Below are 12,317 nucleotides of genomic sequence, written 5' to 3' on the forward strand. Positions count from 1 at the left end.
TTTAAATAAACTTCTTAAGCACTGGTTACCTTATTTTTTAGTGTTTGTAGTTTTATTTTAACTTGCCTGATTTTGCAAGCTATTTCTTTGAGAACCGAAATCTACCGGGACATATATATTAAATTTTGAGAGAAGAGACCAAATCTAACCAGTGTAGACTAGCTTGATGGAGTGACAATATAATATTCTCTTATATTCTCTACACCACCCAAGGGGCAGGCAGGCAGAAAATGCCAACGGCATTATGTTCCCCCTTGTACTAATAAAGCATTTAAATAATATAATAATTACTGTGGTTAGCAGTGATTGGATGCAAAGGGCGACAACTAAGAAAATACTTTACCTGCGGAATTTCTAGCCCACATACGTTTTTAGGCTTTTAATAACACGTTAAAAATGTAGATCATTCAAAATTTCCTCCAAAACAACACTGATCATGTAATAAAATCCACTTCTATCCGCCGCTAACTCTACAGGATCACTGTAGCCAAATCAAAACGGCCCTCCTATGAATTATGATAGTTTTTGCGATACCCTCACGACTTTTATGAGGTGTAAAAGGCGACGTAATGCTAAAATATTCAGACCTCCCGGACCCACTGACGTAGTCAATAGTAGCTTTTTGCTGCCCCATAACCCAAATATGATTCTTTTGTTCGTATAATGCGTTGCCCGAGTAAGAAAAGTGTTGTTCTGCATTTAATATGGTCGTTTTTGGTGTGTGTTTTTTTTGGGGATGGGCTTTTGTTTTAAGAGTGATGTTCAAGGGTTTTGTTGGCGTATTTAGGTTAAATTGGATGTAAATGGTGATCACACCATTCAAAGTCATCAGGCTTTAATGGTGAATAGAAAACTCTTAAGAGGTAATGGAAAAGTTGATAAGGTTATGATCCTTCTCTATGAGAGAAGAGGGCTTTGCTTAGCAGTGAGCACTTATGATGATAAAATAGATGATGATGGTGAACAGAGATAGATTTTCTTTATCAGTATTTGGTTTTTGAAAATCACACGGGAGCATTCTGCGGCTGGCAGAAGCTAGTATTCCTCTAAAAATTGGTTCGAAGCATTCAAAAACAATTATCGTTGCCAAACTTATACATATTAGACAATAACGTATTACAGAAAGGTATGATGATGATGATGATCTTACTTGCCAATAACTTGAACAAAACTCAAAACTTCAATTACTCTTCCCCTTCACAATACAATTCCAAGAAATCGATTACTTATATACTACACATATAAAGCTAAAAACCAGCTTTCAACGCTCCCATGTAATTTGTTCAATTGCATAATTATTGTGTAATTTCATTACCAGACTAATTGCTATCTAGTATGCAGTGTAATGTTATATATTCTCACAGTTAACCATTATTAGTAACGTTTTTATATTTTCTTGTAGTTTAATCGTTTAGATCACATGTTAGTCTATTAAGGGAAGGATACTTGACTTAAGGTACGCGTCCACAGGTCTACATCGTAAGCATCACACGCAACGGATTTTAGTTTGTCTTGTATAGAAACTCATACAACTGATCCGCATCGTACGCACCGCATCATCAGAAACGCCTACATGCGATGCGTACTGATGACGTCATACGGAATGCCTGTGCACGCTTACCTTTAAGGTCCTGTGTTGCCTTTTTTTTTTCAGGGGGGAAAATCATCCAATGACTTCTCTCACCAGGGCAAAGCGAGAGGGAGTGTCAGACTCTTACTGACTAAAAACCACCCCGTTCCTACTCCTGCTTGTTGAGCCGGAGCCCCGGTAAACCCGCTAGGTAGTCCGCAGCTCCGGATTAAGCATCAGCCCTACTGGGCCCCATCGTTGCCTAGATGGGGCAGAAAGCGTCCATAGAAGTTCTCCATTACGACCGGTCTTGACCTTCACGCTTCACCTCGCTCCACGTCATACCGATGCCCGCCGCTTCTTCCAATATAATGCAAGGATACTAGAGGACCAATGTCCCACGACGTATCAGCAACATACCAAGCTGATTTTCGCCCGGGATACATGGTGACTTTGCACGACTCATGTCCATGTCTTTCGCGTGATGTTGCTAGACATGTCAACTTCGCGGTACTCCATCCATTTGTCGCTGTATATTTATAACTTTTTTTAAGGGGGCACATCATCCAATGTCTTCTCCTTACTTTGGTGAGGTGAGATGGAGTGTCAGACTCTTACTGACTAAAATCAACCCCGTTCCTACTCCTGATCTTTGAGCCAAATCCCCAGAAAACCAGCTAGGTAGTCCGCCAAAATTACCAAACGCAAATCGAATTTTACACTCCTAAAAGTACTAAAACCACCACTTACCTCAAACACTAAGCATTTCAATCCAACCCCACCTCTCGGTAACAACAGGACCTATACGAAATGTATGAACTGAACAAGAACCATTCTTATTGTCCGATACAATTGATATCGATCAGTAACCGATACCTACAAGTTAAAATGGTTACAGGAAATCCTTGAAAAACATTCCGTTAATGGATTAACAGATTAATAAATTAATAATTGAGTGGTCTCTGATGGAGGAAAAACGTTAGATGGAATTGGTTTTTGGTTTCGCCCTGCTGGATGAAAAACTGAAATTATTAGTAGTGTTTTTTGGTTAGATATTATGGGAATGAAAAGTAGTTTATGATAAATGAAAAATTATATTTATTTATGGTTACAAAATAACACGTTTACACGTCAATCTTTGAAATAACTAGATGAGGTCGGTATTTCCTATCCGACTACTCTAAGAAGAATTGCTGAAACAAACTCAGAGGTCATAGTATCTTGCATATCATAGTATGTAATAAGTTTAACACTAAAGTAGTTAATAATTGCTTAGTTTTAGTGTTGACTAACATTATATTCCTATTTTTCAATAACATCGAGTAAAAAAAATATAGTCCTCGATATAATCGGTCTCCCTAGATAAGGTTCGTACAATCAATAAATTGTAGTAAGTACAATCTATTTTAACAGTATGACCAAATCTTTTCATGTTTTTGTTTTTTATTTTATTTTTGGCTTTTCCAGCCTTGGGTGAGGTAAGAGGGAGAGTGTCAGACTCTAACTGACTAAAAACCACCCCGTTCCTACTCCTGTTCTTCGAGCTGAAGCCCCGGTAACCTGCTTGGTAGTCCGCAGTATTACATAAGACTTGTGATAATAATTTAAACAGGGAAATTTTGTCTGGCACTTAATATAAAAAATCATAATTACAATTCTGTGAATCACAATGCCATTTGCCATACACCAAAAAAACAAAAAAAAAGAGCATCAATGAAATTGAAAATCAAATGACTATGTCCAATTCAATCTACGTATTATAAAAAAACCTGTTTGTATACTCGTTGTATCACTAAAATTGGTGTTAGATTCGCAAATATGATCCAATTTTCGCTGTAGCACTCAAATACACGGTAATATGTTGTACCTATGGCCGCATCTAAACCTACACACTTCCATCAAAAATGTTCCAGCATTTCCCACCTTATAACAGAAGGATTACAGTTTATAATTGACTGAAGAGGTTTTGTCAATTTGGGGTAGTTTTATAAGCGGTTGTTTGTGCGTACCTAATTTATTCTACGCTGCAAACCATAACTGGGACGGTTGGCTAGTCAAAGCGAAATTGGGCCACATAACACCGAGACTAACTGAACACTATTTGCAAAATAGTTTAGTAAAAGGGTATCTGTTATTTTCTCACCCATTTTTGTGGTATAAATTGACTTATATTGTTGTTAATTTTAGAAGTTGTGTTTGTTAAATGATAGAATATGGAGTGGATTATGGAATGTTCTGACGTTTTCTTTGATAGAGTAATAAAGTAAGAAATGTTATTTTCAACAAGCTATACTATTCTTTTTTTTTATGTTGATAAGTCTGCGTTTGGTCGCCGACACTATTACTGCTCACAGCTACTTTCTTATTTCAGTTCAATTAAAATTCAATTACTTAGTATAATGCACTATAATATGTCAGGTGAGGTGCTCTAATGGAAAACAACGATTAATTTAATGGACTTTATTTATTTAATTTTAAAGTTAAACTTGTTCAAACTATCAACAATCTATTTGTCATTATCTGCTATGACTCCATTACAACATTTATAAGTACAAAACATGACACCTCATGGCATAAATGAGTGTTAATCAAAGCGAATGAAGAACACTCAAAAACTATCACTTTAAAGGATAAAAGCCAAGTCACAAAGATAGTTCTGCCAACCCATTAAGCTTATATAACCGCAATGTTTTGCTACCAACCGCCGTAATAAGGCCGCTATACACGAGTCACGCATGGGATGCGTCAGTGTGTATTAATTCATTTGTTTTCATAATTCAATAATTAATTAATTTTGTGCGAATAGGGTTGGTTCGAGGTAAGCGAGAAGAAGTTATTTAGATATATTTGCAAGAAAAGATTGGTATACACTGTTTTTTTATTATTATTATTGGTTGCTCGTATTCACTTCTACATTAATAGTCCTTCACAGTCCACCCCAAGGCTATGGACCTCTTCTTCGCAAATAATGTCTAACTACTCTTGGCAGATGAGTTGCAGTTCGAAATTTTAGGTTTACTAGAGAGCGCTGCTGCCCAGTCTCTGTTCTATAAATGTGTAGTCCTTTAGTCGGCTTTCATACACCCTGGGGAAGATTAAGAGTGGTGGCAAAAGTATCTCAGTCTGTCATTACCATATGGCCGAAACCTCGTGTTTTTTATTAGTAGACGATGAACATAGAACCACCTCTATTTTTTTACAGTTATAAAAAACCTACGATGAACTCCTTAATCTTAATTGCCGTAACCAGATTTTAAAAACTAGACTCATTGACAAGCCTGCCACAACCTCTTAAACCGCTGCAACTCCAGTAAGCCAGGATCTACAGTAGATACAACCATGAAAACACCGGAACACTGCAGCGCGTCTCAGGGACATGAATGACTGTCTTGGGTCCCGCAACGAAATAAATCAGAAGATGTTATTAGAGGAAAAGAAAAAACTAGATTATTACTATTTTTAGTAATAATCTAGTACTCAAACCAGCCAACCCTACATCTCCCATTCGCGGTTCGCTGAATTTCGTTCGTGAATTTCACCAAATTAAAATTACCGCCCGAAAACCGATTAAATCATTAAAGTTGGCACAAATGAGTGACAGTACACTTACTGCTTTGTACGTGGCGGTGGTAATAATTTGATTTTGGCTACATGCTGTATGTGAGATGGTTACACTAGGAGGCACAAGAAATTTTATGTAACTGTTGATAAGATTTTTGGGAAATTACGTCTTTTCTTCTATATCTTATAATATCTTTGAGTTGGAAGTGTGGAACTATAATATTAAGATATTGACTATTGACAATAGGGAGAAACCTTCAAAAGACGCTTACATTTTTGAGGATATAACTAGGAAGTGTGAAATCCTGATTTCACCTCAAAATCACCCCAGCGGGTTTTCATCGACACTTACTAAGGTGTACTGGAACCTCTAATTAGACCGGCTCCAGGCCCTCAAGTGAGTAATCTATGTCTCCCTCAAGTAACTATAAGATATTTATCACCTTATTGTAAGCAGATTGCAGACTGAGTTATTATTACACTCATTTTGATAATAGTTCTATGGACTCCATTTTAAATTAATAGACTCTTATTTTACCGATTTCTTTTTGGCAACGGATTCCAAACCGTACCTTAAATCTTTCGCACAAACTCCCAACACAAACTGCTAAGAGATTAACAGATAGCTACAACAAATAGTCTGTTTACAAAGCTATGGGTTCACCACTCATTACTTATGCTCAATCGTTATGCTAAGCGCCTCGCTTCACGTCTCTCAGACCTTTTGAGCACTTAGTTTTAATGGCACAGAAATTAATGGTCCTTGGCACTGACCATACTTAATGACAGAAGTGTAGATTTAAGATGGTTTAAGATTCTGTTGTGTTGACGGACTATAGAGTAACAAAAATATTGTCACATTACCCTGTTTTCAATGGGTGGCGTAAAAACTGATTCAGGGACTTTATTATTATTTTGTCTATATTTATTTATTTATTTATCACATCACATGTTTCCTTTGCCATTACAGATATATTTAAATCTAATGCGACAAAGTAACTTATTATAAACTATTCCTAACTATAACTTATTATAAACTTTCCCTAACTATAACTTACATGCTACACAGTACGTGGTCCTTGTGAACTCACTCAGTGTACAGGTGAATATATCTATGGTGTCTGCCACTGTGTTGAGAGTGCGCAGCGCACGAGTGAGCGGTGCGCGCCCCAGCAGGTTCGTGCGCCCACGCGGCACCACCAGCAGCCGCGGCCTGTGCCGCCGCTCCACATACTTGTCCGGTATACAGAATCCTATCTCGGATAGTATACCTGAGTTTTGTATACTACCTCTTAAAACTTTAAAAACATACGTCACCAATGCTACTTCACGTCTAACTTCTAATTTTAGTAGCCCACCATTCCGAGACAGAACAAGGTAGGATACAGTAACGGGTATCCCGGGTATCTTCCATATAATTTTAAATACATAAATCGGATGTATTTGTTCTGTATCCGTTCTAGCATGGTCTTGTATTTTAATTCACTCGGGCTCCAGACGGCCGCATTATATTCGAGATGACTCCTCACAAGAGCCTCGTACAAAGCCCTCAATGCGCGGATGTTCGTGAAGTCATTTGCCAGACGCAGCAAAAATCCCAGATTCCTGTATGCCTTTTTACAGACTCGTACCACGTGTTTACGAAACTGTAGATCACTGGTGAAAGTAATGCCTAAATCCTTTACCTCCGTGACACGCTGCAGCGGCTCTCCGTCCATGATGATTTGACAGAAATAGGGAACCAGTGTTACGTGGGGGCACCGTAGAGGGCCATGGACCGCATTACCGCGTAGTAGACCAGTGTAATAGAAAAATCTGAACGTCTTAAAATGTTATCTCTATTCCGCATTATCTGAACTTTTTACCCGACTTAAAAAAGTAGGTTAGTCCTGCATATTGATATGTATTGTTTCGTTAGGCTAAACCGATTTTCAGCATAGTATTTTCAGATTTAGGAAAAGGTGTTAGGGTAAGGGTGACTTAAAAAAGGCGGCGGTGAAGAACATTGCATGCGGTTCCCTTTCTTGTAAAAAAAACTTTATTCTATTACGATCTTACTTATCTTAAACCTTTGCTTTAACCAGCCTGCCAAATGTGGAGATTCTGGTAATGACCTCCTAATGCAAAGAAGGTATTTAGAAGGAAAACTAGTCTCGGGCTCTAAGGGCTCCGATTCAAAGCAGGAGAAGGAACGGAGTGGTTTTTATTCAGTAAGAGTCTGACACTCCATCTCGCCTCGCCCTGGCGAGAGAAGTCATTGGAGGATCCCTCCTAAAAAAAAAGAAAGTCAAATTAGAGAAAAAAAAGAGTTACCTATCATTCATCTTGTGGTTAAAACCACAAGATCAGAATGCTTTAATATACTACAGGGCTTACTTAATCCCTTCATTAATACAATGACAATTATAAAGAAATAAAACAGACGTAATGACCAACGCAAAGCCTTCTGAATCAGCCCATTAAAACCATGTAACTTCACTCGTTCAATAAAACTCTGAACGACCTTGTTACCTGGGCAATAAGTGTAAAATTACAATGACATAAGTGTCCTTTATAAATTGGCTGTAGGAGACATTTTAAATAGTTAAGCTCGCGTTCCAGAAAGTTCTGGAGATATGCAAAGCTATAAGAATTAGGGAATTGAAGATTATAAAGAATATTTAGGGATTATAAGTATTTTGTCGGCGACAGCGATCTCTCACGTCCGTGATTGTTTCAGGCCATAGTGCGGAGCGAGGGGGGATGTGAACGGCGAGCAAGAGTAGCTCGCCACCAGACTAGGACCAGACCCGAGAAAGGTGCATCGCGTTTCACCAAGGCCTTATGGATCACACAAAGAGTTGCTCCGAGCAGAAATAGAACAGACTGGCCACCGTGATCGAAATGAATAATGATTATTCTAACAAAGTAAATCACAATAAATGTATAATTTTTGTTTAATTACCTATTCGTCTTTCGCCCAAGAACTAATTCTAAACGTCTTCAGTCTTGACGAAAGGTAAAGCTATAAACACTATCTCGGCTAATCCAAAGGATCACAAGCCTTAGAAGGTTGGTGGAAATTATATGCAGGTTTTATTACCCTAAGATATACGGGTCTAACCATAAACGACTTGCTGAATGCTCTGTCACGGGCATAAAACTCGGACTTTACAATTTGGGGTCTGTCATAAACCGAAAGCGCAGAGCAATGACTTCAGAGTGCAATTTGCTGTCAAGATTTTTGCAGGCGCTTGATTTTAATTCACTATTTTAACGAGAATACTGTTTGTATTTAAATAATTAGATTAGTTTGTTAATTGAAATGTGTAACTTCGTTTTATTGTAAGACTTTAATCAGCTTATAAGACTATTACTTTTAATTATCTAATTCTCTTGGGTGAAGCTGTAAAAAATAAGAAATACGCTGTAAAACCTAAAACGGGGCTAATTGGGGCTCAACGTTATAGCCTAAAGGATACAATTGTAGCCACTATCCATAAAAATTGCATTAATTTTATTTAAATTCTGAGCTTTTCATTTTCAGTATAGCCCCCGGGGACTAATGTAATTAAGTACTATGAACTAGCTCAGGGGTAGTGATGTGCCACTTTTTTATATTAATGTCGATAAGTAAAAACTCTATTGTCGATATGTAATAATTTATGGTAGATATATTTATCTTTCGTTATTGAAAATTACGGTTTTTTATTAATTTAAGTAATAGCCGGTACCTACTTACTATGTTATAAAATAGAAACATTCATTTATTTTATACGAAGATAAATCTCTCGTTCATCGATATTCATATTAATTCTGCAATCGGAAACTGTTGAAAAAGCTACCATCATCACATTCATGAACAGCCTATAAGTGGCCGATGTTGACCAAAAACTTCTGTCACGGAAAATGTTTGGTAATAATTATTGTGTTATCAGCATTCCGCGAAGATAATCACGTCGTGTGTCGCGGAATGCTGCATGTAAACCGATAACATAATAATTAAATTATACCTCTTAATTTTAATTTTTTATCGACAAAATCTCAATCTCTTTACTAGTAACACCACCTCACTAATCCTTTGTGCTTTCTACCTCATGTAAGGCGCTCCCTACAATAAAGCCAGTAAATTTTTTAACACATGAACTTTCCATACGTTTCTCAGTTACGAAAAGGTGAATGTTTTATAGCACTCTTTAGGTACCCTTTTGAATAACATTTTGTAATGGAAAATGTCTAATTGAGTGAAATTATTGAAAGGCGAGATTGTGGTCAAACGCTGACCTATCAGGTATAAAAATAAGGTAATGTGAAAACGTTCTTTATAGTCAGATTATAAGGATTATTTTGGAACAACGTCTTAAGTAGTAGCTGAGTAGAATATTTATATTTATCACTCATGTACTCATTCGGGGGCTGTAGCCTATTAATGGACTATGCAATAATACATTTTATAGATAACTAGCAAACCCGGCGAACTCCGTTTCGCTATCAATGATTTTCCCTGTTTTCCTGCTTTTCTCTAGAATTTTTCCTGATTTTTTTTGCTATAAACCTCACAGAGCCCGAGACCTTTCCAACGAATGCAAAACCGTGGAAATCGGTTCGTGCGTTCTGGAGTTATAGCGTCAGGAAGGAAAACCTGACTTATTTTTATATTATAGATAATCATAAGTGCTATAATATGACAAACTACGTATGATAACTAACTACATAATTATATAATAGGATAAGTACATTATGAGTGTACCTTTTTACGTAGAGAAGGTCCATAGTCCAGCAGCGAAACACGGACTGATTATAACGATGAAAACATAAAATAAACATTTAATTAAAGGTGTTTTCCACTAGAAATGTACTATGCTAAGTGGCTGTGGATGGGTTTGGCTTCCACCAATTACATTTATTGGTACATGTATTTAATTTAGCACTGGTGGAAACGGGTTCAATTAAGGTATGTGGTTATATTGAAAGATGCGTGCTATGGATGTGTGCTATGGATATGTGCTACGGATGTTCAAGCTGCGCATCTTCCTCGTTCAGTTACTTTGCGGCGACACATCTTACTCGCACCGCTACATAGCTTAGTATCAGTAAAAACGGTCACAGTTTGATAGCTTAGCTATTACATCTTCGTAACATATAGCTACGTAGAACATCTAAAGAAAAGCGCCCTTATGCACGTTTTAAACGCAATACCTCACTTCCGCAAAAAAAATATAACTTTCTTTGGAACAACGAAACGAACTCACAAGCGAAACTTCATCAGCACAAAACAAAACACTAATGATTAAACTAAGCCACATAGCAACAGTTACACATATACCTACCTATATATACACCCAAGTACATAGTCCAATTCACTGAGAAACTAACATAAATCTAAGTTAACCTGTGCTAACTTACGTCGGGGGTAAGTTTTGCCAACTTAATTCTAACTTTAAGGGTATGTACGTATAATGAAATTTTAGTGTGCTCGACCCGAGTGTGGAAGGTATTTTTGCGCGTAATTGTGAATAAAATATACCATTAGGGGTACTTTTTACCTTTTTGGAGTGCGGACTTTAAAATAAAACGTGGGATTTGGTCAGGCTACGGTCGTAGGGTTTGTTTCAATGATTCTAGACCTCGGTGTTGGTGGGGTATTTTTAAGGCTCATTAGCTAGGGGCTGAGTCAGGGATAGAATTTAAATGTCAGGGTATATATGTAGAACATGCCATTCTTGTTCTAAAAAAGTGCCTACAGCGCTTATAATAAGTTGTGTACCTAATTATTTTTCTTTAGTATTAGGTACGTTTCCGTTACACCGGTGTTTATATTATAACTTTCGTTAGACGTACAAAATTAATTATTATCTATCTTATAAATTTATAATACCTATTTTCCACTACCGAGATAATATAAACTGACATATTACATCTTATTAATATCCTTATACATGCCAATGTTTGTGTGTTTGTTTGTTACTCTATCACGGCAAAACGGGTCAATGTATCGAGATGAAATTTGAAACAGCGGTAGATTTATTGTCTAGAATAACACATAGGGTACTTTTTAAGTAAGTTACTTTTAAGTTACCCATAAACCAAACCTAAGAAAAAACATTAGGTATAACAAGAATAATAATTGTACTATTTACATAAAATCCAATGCAAACGGTGAAGCCATTCATTGTATAACTACAAAAGTTAGTGTTGACTTTAAAACCCAAGGTTTTCGCTAAGAAGAACAAAGTTAGTGATAATTTGACTAATACACTTTGTTAAACTTCGGTTTAACTGACGAATAAACTGTTACTGCAATTTCCTTGAGACGGATATTATTCATTTATGTTCATAGAAATAATATCCTTTATTGCGGTAGAGTAAGTTTTGGGTTGGTTCATATCTGACGTAAAATACTTCGAGCTTTTTTATTTATTTACTAACAATTGTTTATACTAAAATCTTATTTAGAAACATACATTTTAAACTTAACAGTATAACAATTACTTAAAGGTAAACACCACTTGACAAAAAAATTAATCACACTATTAGCTTCAGCTACTTACCAGTAAAATATACAAGTATGATCGGTTGAGTGTGAACGGTCAATTTAGGGTCTCAGCACACATATGGGATCGGAAAGGGATCGTCACCGTATCGCCTCGAGCCGTTCAGAAAGGTTTGTATTAAACTCCCTACTGCAACGCACACTAATCGGAATAATAACGTAATCGCCTCGCCTCGGAACAGGCTCCGAACTTGAATTCCCGCGCTTACGGCTCATCGTCCCCGCGCTTACGTTTCTCCGTCCCCGCGCTTACGTCTCTCCGTACCGACTAACTATCGTGTTAGTCTAGTCGGTGTCGCCTAGCCGTAGCCGAGTTGACGTACAGGCGCTGCTGATACGCTTTCGTTACGAGCATACGGTAGGTTGACGCCTGGTTGACAGCGAGGCGAAAGGTGTTACGGTTACGATCCCTTTCCGATCCCACATGTGTGCTGAAACACTTATTGGTTTTTCTATACATTTGTCTGTTCTGGCGTTACGCGACCGATAATATGCGACGCATGTTCTTAGTTTCACATCATCACACATACAGCATATAAGTGGCCACTGCTGACCAAAGGTCTTTTCTCACACGAAGAAGGTTTGAGCATTAAGTCATCACCACGCTTGCTCAATGCGGGTTGGCGATTTCAAACTTATAATTAGAAAATTATA

Source organism: Spodoptera frugiperda, chromosome 17 (assembly GCF_023101765.2).
Source record: "Spodoptera frugiperda isolate SF20-4 chromosome 17, AGI-APGP_CSIRO_Sfru_2.0, whole genome shotgun sequence".
Classification (NCBI taxonomy): domain Eukaryota; kingdom Metazoa; phylum Arthropoda; class Insecta; order Lepidoptera; family Noctuidae; genus Spodoptera; species Spodoptera frugiperda.